Source organism: Lutjanus erythropterus, chromosome 3, assembly GCF_056507025.1.
Source record: "Lutjanus erythropterus isolate fLutEry1 chromosome 3, fLutEry1.hap2, whole genome shotgun sequence".
Classification (NCBI taxonomy): Eukaryota; Metazoa; Chordata; class Actinopteri; order Lutjaniformes; family Lutjanidae; genus Lutjanus; species Lutjanus erythropterus.
Window position 1 is genome coordinate 17,811,234 of NC_139319.1, and position 22,476 is coordinate 17,833,709.

Consider the following 22,476-nt stretch of genomic DNA (forward strand, 5'->3'; position numbering starts at 1 on the left):
ATGTTTTGCTACTTAAAATTTTGGTGAGGTGGCTCTTCTCCTTGTTTACCTTTAGATCAAACCAACTAAACTCCACAGGAGAAATCAGTAAGTTTAATCAATCAAGGCAGCAGCTCCTGTGTTCTGTGAGGTAAAATTACTGATTTTGCCTCTGGAGTTTGGTTGGCGCTATTTGGCTCATTATAATGGCAGTTTCCTGTTGGAAAAGGCTGTCTGACGGTAGGTTATAGGTGCTGTACAGGTACTACTCTCTGCTTCTCCTAACTGGGGGCGTGCCAACCTCCTGCTTCAAACAATCCTACATCAAATAATCGAACTATCCCTTTAAATATCCCATTATATTACAAAGATACGTGATGGGTTAAAGCATAGAAAAACATCAGAATGGTCCTTTAACTGTTTAAATTGCAGAATTCCTTCATACAGTTTACAATATTGAGCTGCGGCAGAAAAATAAAACCGCAATCTTTGTTAACCTCATTGTAGTTGGCAAAATAGATTGAATGTAATATCCAGAGCCATAGAATTGCAGTTCTGCAGATGCACTAATGAGTTTATATCTATAGGTTAAAAGGCTTAAATGACAGATGGCTTTGTGCCATTCATCCAAGAAAACTCATGTGAAAGTCAATTTGTGAGTGACAAGTGATGGGAGAAATCGGTCAACGTGGTTTAACCGTCTCAGTTTCTGCAAGTCAAATCCTTGCACGCTGCCTCCACCTCTATTGTGGCTCCGCTCTCAGATTATGAATATTTCATGGCGAGCATCTGACACCATGCCCAGAAAGATATTTCAGGGTTTTTTTTTTTCTGATAGAAACCCTGGGGTTAGAGAGTGTCACAGAGGCGTGAAGTCAGTCTGTGGCCCCCAGGCAAAGGATAGGATTTATGATGCAGCGGTTGATGACATCAGGTGGATATTTTCATTCCTGAGCGGAGAGCCCCTTTGTCCTCCGCCGCTGATAAACCATTGAGCTGCTCTCAGTTTGTTGTCACTCCTAAAAAGATCTGTTTTGTCTGTGGCGTTCTGTTGAGTAGAGAAATGATTTCAATCTGCTCAGAGTGCAAGCTGTGTTTTGACAAACTGTGACCGGTTTCCCCGTCTGATGATCAGTGTGGAGCTGGAATGACTAAGCAGGGGGGAGTCTGCTTGGATTAGCTCTGTCTTAAACACTGCCTTTAGCATATTACATTGCCCACTGGCTTTCTCCTAACGATATCTCTCTTGTTTTCATCTTTGTCAAGTTTCACCTTCCAGTTTAACTAAAGCCTACTTATGTAATTCCTCATTTTAGGTTGCTTCAGGTGGAATATTAGTCTTATGAATCTAACGAGATGACTTTAATCCTTGTTTTCTTTCTTCTCAGGGAGGGAAGTTTTTTTTTTTTTAGTGTTATTGTATGTGTGTGTCAGATAAATTTAATAAAACCAAATTAAGTTTTCCTGCACAGCCTTGGATTTTCCAATAGAGCATATATAAATGCATTAGTACAGTGGTTTCCAACCTTTTTGGCATGTGACCCCTTAAACTAGAATTATGCTTCTCTGAAGATTAACATAAATGTGGGTGTTATGGGTAAGTGTAGGTCTCAGAGGCTCACGGAGGAGCCGACGCGTGCGCCTCCCAAATGTCAACCACGCATTGTGCAGAGCTGCACGTCAAGCAAGTCACTTGGTTGATTCAATCCCTGCCTGGAAACGAAAACAGATGTAAACGATCTACGAGGTATAAAGGAAAGAGCTACACCAATGAATCAAAGTGTGCACGGTCACCTACAGAATAGCATAATTCCTGCTTTGAAGCAAAGTTGTGACAATAATCATATTACCATGATGTCACAGTCATGTGCTGCTATTGCATCATTGCCACAAATTTTATTTTGAAGGGTTAATCTAACGTTTCAATCAGTGCATGGATCTTTTAATACACCTAAGGATCAGCACTGTCACACAAGTCAGGAACACAGCTTTTGATTGGTTGACAAGTCAGGAACACAGGCTCTGATTGGTCGACAGATTGAACTCAAGACATCTGGGGATTTCAGTAGGTAGCTAACTCATGCTAAAAACAACAACTGTTTTCAAGACAGAAAAAATGGATAAATAACTACAAAAGTTATTCAGTGTTGTATTTATTGTTATGGATTTATTTTACCGTGTCACCAAAAAAGACGCTGCAGTTCAATGCTGGATTACAAAGCTTCTGAAAAGGTTGCACGGAGTCGATGTTGTAAAGGTAAAGTGTAAAACCCTAACATTAGCATTAGCTCAATGTTAGCCTTTACTACTCGACTAACTTTGAGACTAACTGCGTCACTTTTCCAGCTGTTGGGAAATAACAGACAAGAGGGGCCACTTTTGCAAAAAGGCAGGTGGCCAGGGGCCAGTTAACAAGCAACCATCACGTTTTGACTCATGATGGCACCTGACAAGCAACCTCGCATACAGCAATCGTCATTTGGCAAATTAAAGACAGCAGTTTGGGGTTGGTATGAGGTGGCAAAATAAAGGCAAATCCAAAGGCAAAGACACTTTTCATTGAGGTGATTCATTGTCGACCTCTCCACATTTGCTGTCCTCACTCATCTTTACCAAGCCCAACCGCTACAGCTCTGCTCAACTCAACTGCACTGAGACATCAAATGTCACCATAGGAAAAACAGTGTGAATCAATTTATTTTCATTGTGAATAAGAAAATGGTTGCACGCCACACGCCATCCTATCAGGCGGGCTGCAAGTTGAGTATTTGCGCTGTACTTTGACACCGTCTACTACTCGCTCTACCTCACTTGTATGCTGCACAGATTTAAACATTGCCCTACTCCTTAAAGGAGCTATGCTATGCTTATGACACTATGCTTCAATAAAGTCCAATAAGACATAAACATTAAGGCAGTCACAGTAAACCACCATCCTCCTGGAATATGATACTTCATCACAGCCATATGGTCACAACCTTACCTGTGACCCTTTACATCAACTGCATGTGTGTATAATTAAGTCCCAAAGCAGTAAAAGTATCCAGTCCAAAAAATTAAACATAACTTTATGTTCTCTAAGTATGTTTTTGCTGCTTTCCACTTGTGTTATTCAGTTCATCTCTCCTGGATATTTTTGAGTTCCTTAATGCTTTATGTTTTTGTTGAGTCCTAAAAAAGTTACAGCATCCAGTAATTCACAAGATAAGAGTCAAGATTAGAGGAAAAAAATAAGCAGTTGTAACTTTTTCAGCTTTGTTTGTGAGATATCATGTCAATCAATTTGGCATGGAGGATGACTCGAGATACCACGATGCCATTGCTCTGGAGAACAGACCAGTCAAAGGCATGAATTAGAGCTGTAGTGAAATCAAAAAGCTTTGTCCTTGCACTTGTTAGCGAAACACTGAACCATAGTGGTCAAATTCATCCAAAATTTCCCCAGAATCTGCGACTCAAATCATCAACTGTAGACTAAAAAACTGGTTTTCTCAACAGGGTAATCTTCAAGGCTGTCCGGAATACCTTTTTGGGGCTTTGTCAGCTTTTCAAAAATGTTTTTTTCAAAGGTTGAATAACAATTCTGCCATTCAAATACGTGGCAAAGAAGAAGGCATTCGGTACAGCCCTAGTAATCCTTAGCATCCCTGTGCCATTAGCAGTGCAAGTAAAACAGTGCTATTACGTATTTTTGTATCCCACCCCATAAGTTAGTATTTCTCTGGTTCCCTCTGCAAAAAGCCAGTGAGATTTTTCCATTGGATTTTGGATTAGTGCAGAATATAAGCTCTCTAGCAAGCAAAAGTTTATGATACTTAAACATTTTGTTCAGCAAGATGATATTCACAAATGAACATCACTTTTATGATTTTTGAAGCATGAATGCAATCACCAGAAGCAAAAAGCTGTCGCATGACTTCACTGAACCACCACTAAATGACTAGTGTTTGTGTTTGTGTTTATGTCAGTATGATGGTGAGTAATGTCCCTGACAACCTCTGTTGTCTTTGTTAGCCACTTCTTTTTAACCACCACATAAAAGCTTTAAAAATTCTTCAGTGGAGTATTTACTGATGTATTTTTTATGGTAGAAGAAAGATGTGAAGAAAAGACTCTTAGACTTGTGTTATCAACAGACATTATTTCAGGTATCTAACCAAAAGCCCATTCAAAAAACTTACTGACCTCACGGGTCGACGAGGGAACTGGAGGTACAAATATGCAAAATTGTACTGTTTTAGGACTCATTCCTGCCGCACTGTATAGAGTCTCGAGCTCTGTGATTGGATGTTTCTTACCAAAATGCACCTTAGGAGTCGTGGTTCACAGCGTCTCATCTCATGTACACAGGCTTTTACCTGTAACTTTTTTTTAAAAAAATGAAAACAAATAGATATTTTCTCTGCCTTTTCTATTCAGGGAAGTTTCACTGGGAGCTTAGCTGTCTTTTGCAGGAAACACCCACACAATTACACACATTCACACCTGGAAGCTGCCCAACAACACACTGCAGTCTGACCTGCTGGCCACCGAGCAGCTCCACAGCAGCAGCTGGGGCTAAGGGGCCTTGCTCAAGGGCACATCAGTGATGCTAATGAGGGAGAAATTAACTGCGGAGGTTCCTGGCTGTAGAATAATTTTGTTAATGGAAAAAATTAATAGAAATTTCACTTGTGATGTTCCCAACTCTGCATTAGTGTCCAGTTTTTAAACCTTTAATTGCTTGTGGCATCTTTAGCTTATGTATAAAGGCTAATTTATGCTAAACCTTCGATACGGATACGGACAGAGCCTTCTGTCCATACTCGTTTTGCATGTGTTCATTTTGTTCGTATTTTTGCACATTTCCTGAAAGCTTACACATACAAAAATGGACAAAAATTATCTGTAGCACCAGTAGTCATGGGGACAGTGTAACAGTGCAGACAGCAGTTGTGAGACATGACCACAGAACGTGTTGAAGGAGATTTAAAAATCCAAAAGTATTGGAAATGGCATTTGTTGTCAATTAGTAAGTGAAAAGAATTCTTCTTCCACATGTCCCCTAGAATTCTGCCTCAGCTTTTGCCTCTTTGTCAAGAGGTACATTATTACAACCTCCTTTCAGTGTCCTCCATGTTTGGTGGTGTCAGCAAACTTTCGACTCTTTATGTTTGGGGTAATTTTTGACTCTGAGCGGTGGCCTGCAGTGGATCTATTTAGAGCTGCAACTGACAATTATTTTTATTATCAATTAGTGCGTTGATTATTTGTTGTTGTCCATAAAGTTCCATATTGATGAGTGTTTCCTGAATCCCAAGATAATGTCCTCAAATGTCTTGTTATGTCCACAACACAAAGATACTCAGTTTACTGTCACAGCGGAGTAAAAAAAAAAGAAAAGATTCACATTTGAGAAGCTGAAATCAGAGACGTTTTTTGTGAAAAAACAACTCAGAATGATTAATCAATTATCAAAAAAGTTGGTGATTCATTTAATAGTTGACAACTAATCAATTAATCATTGCAAATCTAGATGCAATATGTAATAAGTGCACATCCAAAAATCAGTGCAAAAATGTCCAAATAGCGAGTTGGAGCCATAGTATATTATGTTGAAATCCTGTTAAGACCTCAGACTCAAGGAGGCTCAGACAGGCTGCAGGAACACTGCAGCAGTGCAGGATGAGCGCAGCATTATAAATTGGACAGTAACAAGCGAGGACGAGTCCTACACCGTGAGTTGATCAGCTGTCAGTTGTCTGTTAATGTAAAGTTATCCTGAAAACAAAATCCCACTGCTCTGAAATAACACATTCTGGAGTTTGAGTTCAGTGACTGCCTGTCTCATTGCCTGCCAGACTCCATTAACAAACTTCTCAGTTTAAATGTTATAAGCATCTGCTCCCTCTGAAAGATTAATAATGACCTTTACTCAGTTGGAGAACATTCAGGGTTAATTTTAACTCAGACAAACGACACAAGTTCTGGGCCAGAATAGAAGTCACAAAGGAGGAAACTCAGACAGACATGTTTCATTAATCTCTGATGACATATCACGGTCAGTTTATGATTTATTACATTAAACATATGACAGATATGACAGTCATATGAAAGTATTTGGACAGTGACGGTTTGAAACGGACATATTTATTTTCATACGTTAAAGGGGGCATAAATGAGCCTTAATAAGTAGCATGACGCTATATGCAGCACAATATAGAGCAAAGCCACTGCAGGTGCAAACTGTCTGTGTGTATTCAAAATCTTATTTACTGAACTGAATTTTTTGCTACTCACCGACTTTAATGCATAGAAAGATTTGACTCAAGTCTCCATTACGTGCGCGCAATTAAAGATTCAACTTCAGCTGTGTGTATTTTCTAAGCCTAACCTAAATATTATGTTGATTTACAGTAAATATGCAGAGCTCTGCATATAGACCTTCTGAGTTTAAGGGCTCCCACACAGATGCTGAGAAATCTGCTCAAAACAAGAAGGCCTGCTCCTACTTTGCATTTCAATTTAACATTTCAGAGAACTGGCAGCATGTTGCCTCGCTTAGCCCTCGCTTCGTTACACCCACATGGCTTCTCGCCGTGCTTGCTGACGTCTTCCACTGTTCAAAGGGCTGCAACTTGGCTGAGAAATTGGGGATTTCCATACCAGATCCCTCAGGTATCTACACACTCAAACGCGTGTCCTGCTCATCTTCCCCCTCCTCCTCCGCTCCCATCCTACAACGCCTGCCCCCTCTGCCTGCTCGCACCGCTCTGATTTCACGTCTCGGAGCTCAATTGACCTCACCACTGCATGCCTTTGTTTTGTTTTCCTGAAATCTCAGCAGCACCTGAAAGCCTCTCCGCTGTCTCCCATACAGGGCTGGCTCCCAAAGGAGCGTTAGCTTTGTAGCAGCACTGGGTGTAAAATTGCTTTACTTGGACAAGTATACTTAGGTGAGGCTAATTGAAATGGAGGCCGGCACTGTTGTACTTAGTAGCAGGTAGATGATCCCAGCTACAGTCTGCAGCCTCTGACCCAAGGGTGCTGCCTGGGTTTCTTCCTACGAGGGCCGGCTCAGCCTCCGTCTGTGTGGGCAGGGATTTTCCATGCATGATAAATGAAAAAGGCATGGCATCTGAGTGTGTGTGTTACAGCAGCAGAAAGTCGCTCATAGTATCTGTCACTGTACCGGTGCATTGTGTCAGATTTTTTCTGCTTTATTGGGTGAGATAGTTGTAATTATTTGCCAGTTACTTTAAGGTCTTGTTTCTGCCACTGATTCTTAATTTTTATATTCCTAATTTGCTTTGCAAAATGCATTTTGGACGAAACGTAATCACTGCCTTGATTGTGTTTAATTGCGATGTTTTTTTGTGTGTGTGTGATTTGATTGGTCTGCTCAGGAGTTGTGGGGAAGAGGTCAGGATAATGGTTTCAGACTTTGGTTTTACATACTGTGTCTCAAGTGCTTTTACATGTAGGCTACTTGGTTAAAGGGCAGGTCCATTATTATTTTTTATTTTTTTTGAGAGTTTTATATCATTCTGTAGCTTCCCAATTGTGTTCCCCATGTATTTAAATCTGAACATTACCAGTGTCTAGGTTTCTAAACCCTTCTAAAGACGGTTTCCCACATGACCTGAGAGGTTTCTGCATGATGACGCTGTGACATATAAACCCTCTTGGTTGAGGGAAGGGAGGATATCAGCTCTGTAACCTACATCCCCATTTGAAAAAACCCAGAAAAGAACACAGACGGAGTTGCCCTTTAAGCCTGGGGAACGATTGTGGTTTGGGTTAAATATCGAACGTGAATGTGCCCCTTTACCTTACTGCAAGGAGTGGATACTGAAGGTAAAACATGAGGAATATGTTGATAAACAAATGCAAATATGTTTAGTATGAACATTTTATATCAGTACTGAATGGTTTGCCTAAAATTTGTTTTTGGCTTTTCCTTTTTTTGAACAAAATTTAGCAGCAGGTGTTTTTGTCTCCCTTATTTAGAATTCATAAACATGGTTTACACCACACAATAATGTAGTTGTAAGCAGATATCAGTGTTTATTAATGTATTTGTCTGTGGACACTTAAAGTACAGTAAATATTCGTCTGCTTTCATCCACCATTAAAAGCCTGTTATATTCTCTGTAGGGCTTCCATATGTTTGTACTACTTATGGATACTGATACATCTCCACAGACATCTGATGTCATTAAACTCAATGCTGAACACCTGCATGGCACACATAAAGGAAAATGGAATAGGTATCCAAGGGCATAGGCTTTGTTTCAGCATTTGGGAGGGGGGGGCATATTAAGCAGGGGACCTCCTGCAGGAAATTCAGAGCATCAAACACTTCAATTCCTTCATTCAGGTGCCAGGTGACAATTCAAAATATAATGGAATATAATGCAGGAAGCCTCTCAGATTAACCATTTTACTTTTGTGTTATTAGCTGGGGGACAAAAAAAGGGACTACATTTTTTTGGTGGAAAAACGCCATTAAACAAGCAAAAAATTTTGCTCTCTCCAAAGCCACCAGACTCCTTTGGCAAAATCAATATTTTTTACCTTGCAGAACACCGGAGTTGCTGATCTCCGGCTGCCTTGATTGGTCGTTTGTGTCATAACTGCAACATCCCCCGTGTATCTCATCCATGTTTCCTGTCAATGCCTAATAAATGCAAGATGAATTCATCAAAATCACAAACACATAAAGTGGTCAGCATCAAATTAACCAAGTTTGTATTTCAGATTGTTTGTTACGATCTCACCTGTTAGTTCTCGAGCAAAGATTTAAAGGATAAATTCATATTGATTTCACATGAGGCAAAACTTTCAAGCCTCTTGCAATTTAGGCCACGCCCCAATCAGTGACCTGATGGAAAACATCTGCTGTGACATCACTGACTGGGGCGTGTCCAGACAAGCAGCTTTCCTCCACATGTGATTCAGTGTGGATCCACTCTTTCTCAAACATTTGACTGTAGCGTTTTCCGTTTTCATCAACATCCAATGATTCCCTCACAAAGTGACATATTGCAGCGCCGCCCCAGTTATACTGGGCCCGTTCCATATCACTATCCACTCAATAGCTCCCTGACTGTTTGATAAAAAGTGCATTTTCTGAAGCCACTGAGGCTTGGCCTGTCTCACTGCAAACCCACTCCTATGGAGGGCTAGTAAAATATACGTCCTACAGGAATACTGCACTGTAATTACATTCCCCCATTAGCATACGGAGGCTTGGAGTCACACTGCACTCAGCCTCCAGCAGCACTTTGCCATATGGTCCGTCTGCGCTTCTCAGCCGATATTTGGCAAGACTTTCGCAGAAGGTCAAATATCAAGTCAGAGGACTGTGCCAGAATTGCATCTATGCTAATTGCTCTCCCTCTCTTCCTCTGCTCCCTCATCCATCTCATGCTTCTCTCCTCCTCTCCCTCTTTTCCTCCCTCTCTTCCTCTCCCACTGAAGGAAGTAATCTGCTTTAGGATGTTTCTGAGATGGAGATGGATTTGGTTTTCCTTCACTGCCCCTCAGCCTAATCTCCCCCCTGTGACCACCCCGCCTCTCCCAGGCACAGCTCTTAAGCACACCATCATACAGCACCCCCCCCACCCCCCCCACCCCGACCCCCCCCCCCCCCACCCCGACCCCCCCCCCCCCCACACACACACCCAGTTCATACATGCCTAGTCAGCAAAAAACTCCCAAATTCCTCATTACTCACAAACATCCGCAATACACTTAGCTTGATTTGCTTGAACGGATGCTGCCTGGTGCAACGCTGGCCTTGAATTAAAAGATTGTAGCTGTATTTCAGTGTTGGAATGCGATCACAGTGCTGGTGTGCTTGGATGCTTTGTCTGCGTACATTAGTGTCATGAGCATATTCAAGTGGGACGGTTATCTGACTACACAAGCTATTTAGAGGGAAATAGGTGGAAAGAAAAAGCTTATAATACTCCCATTAATTTGTTAATATCTCAGACTCTGAGTCCTCAGTGGAAAAGAATACAGGCTTAAAAATTGAGGTTCACAACATACGGAAAATTCAGAGTTTTTTTTTTTCTTAAATTGATTTTTAATTTAATAAACTTCTGACTGATAATAAATAAATCATATACTATGATTTTTTTTTATTTAAAATCATCATATATTGGACAATATTCTCCCTTACAGACGAGGTTAACTAGAAAATCACAACTTGTGTGCTGCTTTTATGGCACCTGTGATGAATTAATGGTATTGAATGAGAGTGGGTATGCGACCTTTGTGTACTTACACACCACAGGCCTCCTCCTTTCATTCTGCTGGCTGCTGCCCAATGACCTCATATTTCATTGAGTGATGATGACAATAGTTCTAGCAACAAAAATAACATAAATGTTTGGCAAAACCTGTGAGCAGCCTGAGAGCAGTTTGATTTACACTTCTAAGTCTTTTTTTTGCTTTAGAATTGATGTTTCTTTGGTTCATGATGTTATTACCATATTCTGAAAGTTGTACTCTGACAAATATAATCTGAGAGGGAACGCTGCAAAGTTAATGTTTAAAGAACTAGGGGATACTGTTTAATTAAAAAAACATTTTTGGCTGTGTGCATGACACTTTGTAGGATCAGTACAAACGTCAGTCTAGAAACAGTATTTGTTTTTATTGTATGGACATAAGCCAATGCTGTGCCACCAAACTTTCCCCAGAAGGTATAGTTTAGTTCCAAAAGCTATCAAATAAATGATATATTTATATTTCCTTCTGAACTGCAGTTGGAGAACATATAAAGGAACAACAAGTTTCAACAAGTACAACTGCCTGATACTTAAAGGACATAGGTTTTGAAAACGGTCTGGTACTGAGCAAAACCACTGCAGCTGTCCGCAGCAAAACGGGCTGCAATGTAATCCTTATGGGCAATTGTGCACCATCAAAGTTCGTCCCCTGAAAATGCTTGTTTTGCTACCGACAGGCCCTGATTGAAGTGTCTCTACAGAGTAAACAATATGAGAAACAGCTGATTTATTGCTCTTCTCAGAGCCACCAGACTCCGTTTAAAGAAACAGTGATTTTATCATCATTTTTCACACTTCAATAAAATTCAATCTAAAACTTCAATCTGAGCATTACAGTGGCAAAACAAACACTTTTAGTGGACGCACAATGTTGGTGCACAGTTGGACGGATAGATTACATTGCATTCTGCTTATGGCTGACAACTGCAGTGATCTTACTGTAATATTGGGTCGCTATCAAAAATTGTTCTCCCCACAAATCACATATACACAAAAAGCATGGGAAAATAGGGTCCAGGTTAAAAAAGACAGAAGATTAAAATGTAAATCAGTGAAAATGTACCAGAGTCAGTCCCAACACAAGCAAAAGTCTCATTTTAGAGTCTATGATGGTAATAACCTATATTATATATTGTTACAATTAGTTTAATTTAAAATCTTGTTATCCATTGTGATTTACAGTATGTGTAGCTGTGTGGTGCTGCTGTACTGGACCTTTAACAATAAAAAATGAGTTGTAAACTGGTTGTAAATAACTACCACAAAGCAGAAATATGATTTAATCACAGCAAACTCTTATTTATTTAGTTATTATCGCCAGAATAACGCTACTGATGATTCTTATTTGAATAGTCAGATAATATTTGAGGTTTAAGCTTCAGCACAGAGCAGAGTCTGTTTGCGTTCTGGTGTAGTGATGCAGGACGGGGGGGCAATGGCGTGTGGATGACTAGATGACTGGTCTGTCCGTGATGGTGGCCTTGGAGCGGTACCTTTTATAAACGGCATTGGGTGGCTAGAATATTGGCTACAAGCTTCAAGATGAGATTTCAACCCCCACCCACCAACGCCGGTAACAGTGCAGGTGATGGATTGCTATACCGTCCAGGTTTGAGCTTGGCAACGCCCCAATATTCCTGCAGAATAAAGTGACAGGCAATATATAACACATCAGTTAAGGCTGACTGCTCTGCTGAAACTTTTTCCCCTCTCTTCTCTCTTAGACCTGGAGATCAGCCCTGAACGTTTGGCTGGCTCCCAAAGTCCTCCTTCCTTCACTCTGATGAAACATGCTCTTTCGTCACTCCTCTCTTCCCGTCTCTTTCTACAGTTTTGTCTGCCTCCCCACCAGTTTGCCTTTAAGAAAATAATCAAAGTCATTTTACAGCTTGGTGTCATTTTATAATGAAATGATCACAGACGTAACATTTCTGACTGTAGTTCTGAGGTGTCAGATTTATTTGGGGGCTTGTGAGGTGCGAGGTGTTCTGTGGCAAAAAAAAAAAAAAAAAGAGAGATTGGCTGACCTGCATGTGCACACAAATTTCATTTTCAGTCATGATTCTGTGTGGAAAATGTTTGTAATTCTGTTTTTTAAAAAAGTCAGCGTCCAGGCAGCTACAGAAAGTACACTCTTAGAAAGAAGGGTTCCAAAAGGGTTCTTCCTGAAGGGCTGAGGCTCTACCTAAAACTTCCTCAAGGCCTTCAAGGTTTCCTCCAGCGTTCTTTGTAAGAGTTCCATTAAGGATCAGTGTCATCCAGGGAACACTTTTTGGGAGAAAGGATTCCTCCAAACACACCTCCTGTCTTGGTTCCAAACAAAACCCCTTGAATATTAAAGGGTTCTCAGGGAGAACCCATTGGCTGGGTTCTAGATAAAACATTCTGTGTAGAACCTCTGGGTAGATTCTATATAAAACCCTTCGAACATCACTGTACCACAGAAGGGTTCTCTGTAGAACCTCTCATGGAGTGTTCTGAAACCTTGCACAGATTAAAGGTATAACACTTTATTTGTTTTTTGGGTTCTAGGCAGAACTCTCTGAAAGGGTTCCAAGTGGAACCTTTATAAAAGGTTCTCCTATGGGGACAAGCTGAAGAACCCCTTATGGTTCTAGTTAGCATGTGTATTTCCTAGAGTGCAGTGTCGTCCTCAGTGTGTGTGTGTGTGTGTTCAGAGAGAGGGGGTGACAGTGGTATTTATTTATATATATTTAGTTTGTAGCCTGTCAGAGCTGCATCCAAAGGATTGCGGTTATGAAAAGTGGCCTGGTTGCTGCTCTGTAAGTTAATAAATTATGGGTATTGTCAGGGTAATGTATGGGCCATGTGTTATAATGAGCATTCTGAAACACATCAGCACACTCCCACAGGCTGCTGTTCAACCTGCCCAGTGCCACTGTCGTCCTCCCTTTCTGTCTCCCCCTATATCTGTCTCTGCCCTGTTTCTATCCGTTCCATCTCTACTCTGATTTTTCTGCCACTACTACATTTTTTTTTTCCGGGATACTTCCTCATCTGTAACACTTTTTTTTATTTTTTTTATCTCAGAGTATGAGGAGATTCTTGAAAATTCCTAGACAGAGAAAGCGAGAGAAGTGTGGGGGGGGGGTTGGGGGAGGCGAGTTTGTAGCTGGCTGCAAAAAAAAATTCCACCCGTAATTATGGTGAATTAAAACTTTTATGATGTTGTGCACGGCTGTGTGTGTGTGCCTTGAGTGTGTGTGTGGTGTTGGTGGGAGGGAGGGAGGGGATGGGGGTTCTGTGACAAGGCTGGCTGGGAGCATAGAGCTGAGGGTTAGTGCCAGACATGTCTCAAGAGAAACCGGGGCACATTTGCAATCACCCCGAGTTCAAAAGGGTAATTTATTCACAGTCTGTGGTTAAAGTAGGGCTGCTCAGAATGCCAGTGGGATTGTGCCGGGAAGCAGAGTTGTAGAGACACATTATTTTCATTTTTCTCTCTCCCCTTCTTGTTTTTTTTCCTCTCTCATCGTCCTCTTCATCGCCTGTTGTTGTTTCTGTGAGCCCTGTGTGGCGTCTTTTAACACACGCCGGCGAGCATATTTCACTTTTACACTCATCCGCATTGACGTCCCGGTGCTGATTGAATTTTGAGGCGCTGCGGCGTCTGCCATTATCATCCTCATCGTCTTGAGTGGTTTATCTCTGGCCCCGGCTCAGTGTGACGCCAAGGCTGCAGGGGAGAGGAGGGGCAGGGCAGGGGTGGGCCAGGGGTTGAGGACTGTTCATGGGTTTTTTATTATTTGTGTGGAAAAGATGGGGAGGATTTACCTTAACCTGCGGCCTCGTTTATAAAAATGTTCTTAGATTTATACTTGAACTTAGTCTGAAGATCGTTTCCAACGGTTTGCATAGGTTCAATTCTGAAAAGATATTGAGCACAAAAGAACCTTGCATGCAGGTTCTATCTAACTCACACACCGGTGACGTGTAGATCCCAAATTTAGTTAAAATCAATGGCACTTCCCTTATAATCAGCACTTCCCCTTTATATAATGTTAGCAAGGACGACAAGATCACAGTGATGTTAAAGAAGAGTGAAGCCAGGCAACATGTATTATTTGATGAGCTACATAGTAGGGATTAGCCCTTTAGTCGATTAAACATTGCCACCCCCGCTAATCGTCACCAAAAATACGAGTCAGTTAAACTGTTAATTGATATTTAACTGATGTACAACACCAGTTAACTGTTGCCTCTAAGATGTTAAACACCCATCTGCCACTAGCCGGGGCCGCAGATCCAGCGTTCCCCTCTCCTGACACTAATGCCCCAATGGCCCACATATTGTTATTAGCAATGCGGAACAGATGACAAACCAGTGTGGTTTGTCAAGTTGCATGTAGGTTGTGTTAGAATAAACTGTCAAATAATATTGCTCTAAAGGAGCAATTTGTAACCGTATTCAGCACAGCTGTGTGGATGTTAACCTGCGAGGAGAGCACTGCTAACATTAACCCCACAGTGTGGGGTTAATACTTATAAATAACTACTTATACATTTTTCCTGCATAAATCATACTGATGTTGTGATATACCGCCAGAATTGTCGCCTGACTAAGGGCCACTTGGGCTGCTCAGAATTGGTCACCATTGCATTGATAAAAATAATAATAATAAAAAATGATCATAATTTTGTTTTTCAGGGTTTTGATTCAAAAAGTCAGTTTATGCGTGCAGCTCTAAACATTTAACATTGAGCCAGTTGTACTTCTAAATAAATACACTCTCCCACAATCCCTTTAATCAAGCAAGCGGAGAGCAGGTATGAAATTTAACGTTACTCCAGCGTCACTTGGGTAAAAGAAGCGCTCTGCTGCTCTCAGGCTGTGTTAAATTATTATCCATATACATCAGGGACTCTGACAAATATAGTGCCTGGTCTGTGTTGTGAATTTCTCCAATCTGGTCAGTCTGTATGATTTTTATCCCTTATCACCTTTTACAGTTGTAATGTTTACATTTGGGTGAGGTTTGGAATAGGTTTGAAAATAGGACCGGTCTGTTGCAAATGTCAGGGCTGATTTTTGGTCTCAGTCCATCACTGATGCTAATAATACACATGAGAGTATTGTGTAAATAAAACGTACTGTATGCTCTTACATCAGTCACAGTTGTGGCTGCAGACTCTCACCACATCCCTGCACTTAACACACATTTTGAGAGTAATTAATTTGCCAAAAAAAGAGACAAAACACACACTAACCAAAGTTAAAGATGAATTTGGCTGATTGCATTTTTTTTTTCAGATTTTCTGAATACATTGTGATAATATCATTGTTATGAATTCTTTGGCCACAATTATCTCATATTGAAAATCTGATGCCTCTAGTTGGAGGTTTATGTTGTGTGTGCATTTGCCCCTGCAGAGGTTGGAGCAGCCTTCACAGAAGCTGCTTCAGTCCGGTCAGCTTGATTATGATTCAACGTCCCGTTCTAGCCAGCGCCGTCTTTCTACCACCTCGTCTCAATCAGCCGACGACGACGTGGCTTCGGCATTAACTGCACCTGCCAGGTTGAGTTAGGATCACAGGGTGTCATGGCTGCCCAGAGACCTCACACTGCCTCGACAGATTCAGCAGAGAATTATTCCACCACATGTCAGTTTTACTGTGTCGTTATCACCAAGAGCCACCGGCAGACACTTAGAATACACTGCCGACTGTGGTGGTGTGGTGGGGTTAATTTGAGGTCTGGAGAAATCTCTTCCTCCTCCTTCAGTCAGTTCAATACTCGCTCGTGTGCATTCATTGCCAGAGCGGGAAATTGTCTTTCCCTCTGTGTGTCGTTGTAGCCAGGTCGTTATGTATGCTCTGCTGCAGAGGCAGCGGTGTTGACGTGAGGCTGAGCTGCTGCCACGGCGTCTTGATTTGAGGTGAAACCTCGGTGTTGCTCCCGTGTCCCTGGTGTAACACTATCAACCCTTACCTTCTCCCCACCTTCCTCTCCTCCGTTTCTCCTCCTCCCTTCATCCCTCTGTCTTTCCCTGTTGTTTCTCTGTCCTTGTGTCTTTTCTCCCTCACTCTCCCTGGCGGTTGATGGAGTGATTTTGAAGGCGCATGCAGGTGGGGGAGCAGACAACGCAGGGCTGTGCTAATTGAGCCTTCTTTGTGCCTGGTCACTGCAGTGTGCCGAGGCGAGGAGCCCCGGGAGTGAATCCAAGCAGCACTCAAGAGCCCCACTGGATCGATAACGCAGGAACTTAACAAAACAGAGACATGCCGAGTGCCCAGATCAGGGTCATTATTGTCTCTGGCGAGCCGCACTTCCACCAGGGACTGATCAATGTGAGAATATGGATCAAGATAAACATTCTCACCTCCCCTTTTTCTCCTCTTTGCCTCAGCTCTTAGAGCATCACGTTCTATACAGAGATAGCAGTGCATGAGGCTGAAAGAGTGGACACACCATATCCAATATAGATGTGCTTACAATGTTTACAACATTTGAAGTAAAAATGTTTGTTGAACTCTCTCCTCTCTCCTGCCTCATTAGGAAGACTTGTCATGGTGCTCTGACAGAGATGTTACTATGCTTTATTGGAAGTTCTTATAGGTGAGAGTTCTGCAGGGATGACGTGTTTTTGTAGGTCAACCTGGAAGTAATCATAGCTCTGGTTGTCTCCACAAAAAGCCAATGGGATTTTTCTGTTGGATTGCGGATTAGTGTAGAAAATGAGCTCCGTGATACTTATGATACTTACACGTTTTGTTCAGTTAGATAATCTTCACAAATGACCATCACTTTTATCATTTTTGAAGTGTAAATGCAATCCCCAGAAGACCATGAACAAACTACACAACTGCAGGTGATGATGTTTAATGTCCCCGACAACCTCTGTAGTCTCATTTAACCACTTCTTAGCAACCGCCATCATATTTCTCGAGTGAATATTTATGTATATGTTGTAGAACAAAACTTTAAAATCACAGACCACGGATCTCGTTCAGGCATTGAGCCAAAAACTCTAATATGCTAACTCTTTTATGAATTTTAGGACTCATTCACCATATTCACATGGCGGCCATTTTCCTCTGATGTGACACTTACACTTGCAAGTTGTAAATGTAGATAATCTGACAAATCATCTTAATTTTACTTAATTTCCTTCTTGATTGATCAGCAACTGAAGAGACAATGGGTAGTGAAAGTCTGGAGGGACGTTGGGCCATATTTCAAGCTAAAACAACATATTTGACAACCCAACAGCATTCAGCCACTTCCTAGTTAACAATAATGTGTTTGATTGTTTGATTGATTGTTTTATTTCACATTTTGTCTACATTTATTTAAGGTTGGAATTTAAAGACACTGGATGTAATCAAGCTTGTAATTCATTGTGCAGATCTGTTAGGTAGGAAGTGGTTGAATGCAAATGTTAGCTGATGTGTAATAATAGTTAATTGGTTATCAAATTTGTTGCTTTTCCTTGAAATATGGCCCAGTGTCCCTCCAGATTTTCACTATCCATTGTCTCTTCAGTTGCTGATCGATTTGTCAGATTCCCTGCATTTATACAACTTGTAACCTTGAACACAGCAGTCAGAGACATTTGAGCTTCCCACCCTGAGTATGACATCACAGGAAAATGGCTGCCATGTGAATATTGTGAATTGTTGCAGCACCGTGTTGTTGTCTTTTTTAAGCAATGTGTTTGGTAGATTCCCCAGCATGGCTTTTATATGTAAACTCTGAATGTGCTAAACTGTGCATTAGTCTCAGCATCAGGTTGCATCACCATGTAACCCCTTAGATTTTTATTTTACCAGAGAAACATACACTCAGATGTCAGTTTATTAGGTACACCTAAACTATTGCAGTCTTAATACAACAGTCTTGCAATAAAACATACATTGATAGAGGTTATAATGTTCAGTGTACGTTGAAATTGTTTTATTAGAGAGTAGTTGATTCATATATATGGTCATTTTGGAGGCTGCAGTTTGTGGTGCTGTTGAATTTGTCACAGTGTGTCAGGCAGCGTAGCGTGTGTTCAAATACCGACTCAGGCAGAGCTGCTGCAGTTCAAGTGATTTAATAAACTCAAAGTCTAAATACAAAGTCAAAAATACAAAAGGTTTACGGAGGGTAGGCGCGTAAGCACAGGTCAAAACATTCCAAAGGCAAACAAAGTCCAATAAATCAGTCCAAGAATGAAACAGAAGTCTAAAACACTGAGAAATACTGAGGCGAGGACGCTTGACATAGAGACAGAGACCAGCTGTCAAAGAATGGAGGGATCCGCACAGATTAAATACACAGGGAAGCTAATCAGGGACAGATGAAACTAATCAGTTATCAAAAAGGTGGAAAAAGACAAAAACAGAAAGTAATAATAATATAATTGTACTGTGTACTGATGAATGTTTCTATTATTTTGTCCAACCCACCTGTTTGTGTAATGCAATGCAGGGGGGATTTATTGCAGGACAGTCCTATTACACCGCAACAGATTTAGCTTGGTGTACCTAATAAACTGAGTGTAATTTCATTTAATTTCCAGGCTACAGTTGTAGGCTATATTTCTGTGTTTTTCTCTCCACAAGAAAAATCCAAAAGATAACAATAAATAACTATAAAGTGGTCAGTTTGCCATAGAAGCCCATATCCCCATGGCCCATGTACAGCACTTGTACTGAAATGTATCAATCAAATAAAATGTTCTCAATGTTTTCTGATGGTTCAGATGATCAGAAAACTAATAATGTACCACTTAAATCTGACTTGGCACCTTTGTTTCAAGCTTTCGGTTCTTCTCTACAATCAAGTCTCCTAAAAAGCAGAAATGACTTTAATAATGGCTTTAATAATATATTAATTAAAACTTAATTGCTTCCAAAAATGATAAAAAACACAATGAATGAAGCTATGGCATTACTATAACTGACATAACAAGGAGACTCATTGCAATTAAGCAAAAAAAAAAAAAAAAAAAAAGAAAACATGAGATCTGTGGGAGCGTCTTGACGCTTCAAAACATGATGGCGTCTCACTTCATCCATGACTTTAAATTGGTGATGATGGCATCCTGCTGTTTCGGGTCCCTCCATTATTCACTTGGAAGGATAATAGTAATTGCTTAATGTGGTGTGAAAAAATGGTAAACAGTTGCTACACTCACAGGAAGGAATGTATGTGATGACGGGTCAACACCTGTCTACATGCAGCTGACAGACGTAGTTTATAGGATTTATACCTACAGAGATGAGTAAGGTAGTCCCTAAATGTTATTAGGAAGACATTCTCTATTGTTTTAATGACTAAACAATTATTAAACTAACAGTTAATGTGAGTGTGGACTCAAGGATTATTTGTTGTTGGAGGTAATCAGTTTAATAAACACAGGTGCTCTATAACCTTGTCAGATGAGGAGTTTGCAGAACATTTTTCTGTCAGTTATTAATTTCATGCCTTCATGTAATTAATTGTTATTTGTGCCGTTTGTTAAGTCAACACCTTCTATGTTGAGTAAAGCAGATATTTCAGTGGTCTTCAGTGTTTTAATTATAATTAATTAAACCACTATATACCACAATCATTTTTCATGACTTTGTCGATCATTTTGTTCCTAATGATGACCTAATATCACTGTTTTCTGTTGTAATAAAAAATACCAATGTTCTTTTCGGATCCTGGGGTCAAAAACACCCAGTTCAGCCTATGCAGTTTTAATAGACGAGTCCTGATTTAAAGTAACACGCTGTCAGTGGGGTCGAGGCTTTCTGCCAGTCATTTTGAAGGAAGTTTTCTTTTACACAATATGCACAGGAACTCAGTCTGTTCTCTCAGTCAGTCATTCTTTTATGTTAAATATGTTGGTACAAGGCTAAGGAACATTGAAATGTTCTCCACAGATGTTTGGTCATACATTCACTTTGTACATGTTTCCTCTCTTTGACACACATGGTGGTCTGTTTAAAATGGACATTTGAACCTGGTGAAGTGCAGTTTGTGAATTTGTTTGTTAGACAGCTGTCATCCATGTTCAAACGTGCCAAAAAAAAAAAAATTCTTACTATAATGTTGGTGTGAGTGTAAAAATGGGTAAAATGCTAGATTTCTCCACATGAAAGTGGAGAAGTGTCAGAGCTATAGTGTTTGACCAGTAAACATTATACAGCATGTACTAAACATGCACTGGAGCGGCATGCTTGGAAAAAAAATATATGTTTTATTACATCGATATATCACAATTATTGCAATTGTGTGTAAAATTACGTGTAAAATAATCAAACTGATGCTCATTTAAATCGATTGTGTTCCACTGTTATCTAGGGCTACAACTTGTGATTATTTTCATCACAGACTGTGGACTTTTTTGCTCTATTAAGTGTCAGAAAATAGCAAGAAATGCCCATCACAAGTTCACAGAGCCCGGGGTGACTGTATTATCATATTGTATTGCATTAAAGACCAGAGGCACATCCATGTGCTTATATGTTCATGTTCATTTTATTTAAGAAGGGACAATGTACAATAATTAACACGAGCCCTAGAGCCCATCATGTAAATGAGCCAGATTTGGCCATACTGGCTAATTTACATGTACAGTCCCATGGGAATCCTCAAATAAACATAAACAAAGCCCAAGGTGATGTCCTCAAAGTGTCTGTTTTGTCAGAATAAAGTTTTAAAACTGAAGATATTCAGTTTAATGTAGAAAAACATGAGATCTTTGCACTTGAGAGGCAAATTTGTGGCATTTGTTTGCTTGAAAAATGACTTAATCAATTATTCAATTATTAATCAATCAGCTGGATTTTCTGCCAGTCAACTAACAGATTCAGTGACCACCTGAACTGTCAGGCATTAGACAGTCGATCTGCAACGACTGGTCTATTATTCAATCGAAAGAAGAGTCTTTGAATTTTTGACTGTTGGTTGGACAAAAGAAGCGATTTGACGATGTCACTTTGGGCTCTGGGAAATTAAGATGAGCATTTTTCACCATTTTTGACATTTTATAGACTAAAGTAATAATCGAATAATCATGAAAATAGTTGGCAGATTAATTGAAAATGACAGTAATCATTAGTTGTAGCCCTGTTAGACAGAACTCTTCAAACGTAAGGCAAAAAACTTCATCATTTATGTTTTTAATTTCAGGCAGACAACAGAATTTTGAAAAGAATAACATAATATGATCATGCACAAATCCACCAAAAAATGATCTACGTCAATATTAAATTCTCACCCAGTCTTTCTGTACAATATAAATAATGTTTATATGTGGTCCATAACTTGTATAAGCCAGAGTGTGGGCGCCTGTCTGGTGCTAAAGCACTCATCAGGCCTTTAAGGAGCCACGGATGACACTTGGTATTAAAATGTCAAATTGCCCTCCACTCAGACTAAAGTGATTTTAGTTGTGATTATGCACTATTTCCCCCCTGTCAACAGCAGAAAAAAATAATCAAAAAATGTGCTAATTGGTCATGGGGATTGGTGGGAGACTTCAGTATTTTATGTCTTTGACTTCCAAATGAGTTTGGGAAAGGAGAGGCTGTCACTCTGGCATAGAGGTTTTGGGGAGGAGGAGGAGGGGCGGCTGCTGGCGCGGGCTCAAATTGAAATGATGCACTGTTCCCCCTCACTGCGGCTAGAGCTCACAGTAATTAAATGCCTCATTGTTGCTTCTTGGGAATTTGTATTGAATATTTCATCCAGCGTAATGATTATTTGGGTGTGGGTGGGACGTGGATGTAATCACCTTGGCTGGCTCTTTGATGAAATACTTGGTTTGGTGGTTGTGCTTTATAGCCGTTTTAAGTGCCCTTCTGGGTTTTTACTTAACTTAATGTCCATGCTATTTCAAACTGCTGTTATTCAGGACTGCTCCTAATATTATTGATGATTGGTTTCCAGATGTGTCTGTCTGTGAATGTATGTCTGTCTTTGCTGAAGAGAATACGTGACATGCAGAGGCGGGGAGTAACAAAGTACAAATACTCAACGTTAACATACTTACGTAGATTTTTCAGGTATCTGTACTTAACTTGAGTATTTATTTTTCTGGCAACTTTTTACTTTTACTCCACACATTTGAACACAAATATATGTACTTTCTACTCCCTACATTTTCAAAACAAGCTCATTACTTAAGATTTTAATGCATTTGAGGGGGATTATTGATTATTTTTATATTGCATCACTGCACATCGCATTCCCAACATCAAAACTAATTTCAACCTAAA

The 22,476-nt window shown here is 40.3% G+C and overlaps 1 protein-coding gene across 1 annotated transcript in view; it reads left to right on the plus strand.

Annotated features, from left to right (window-relative positions):
* cxxc4 (CXXC finger 4) overlaps positions 1 to 22,476 on the plus strand; it is a 41,625-nt gene that overhangs the window by 17,868 nt on the left and 1,281 nt on the right. The window lies entirely within an intron of this gene.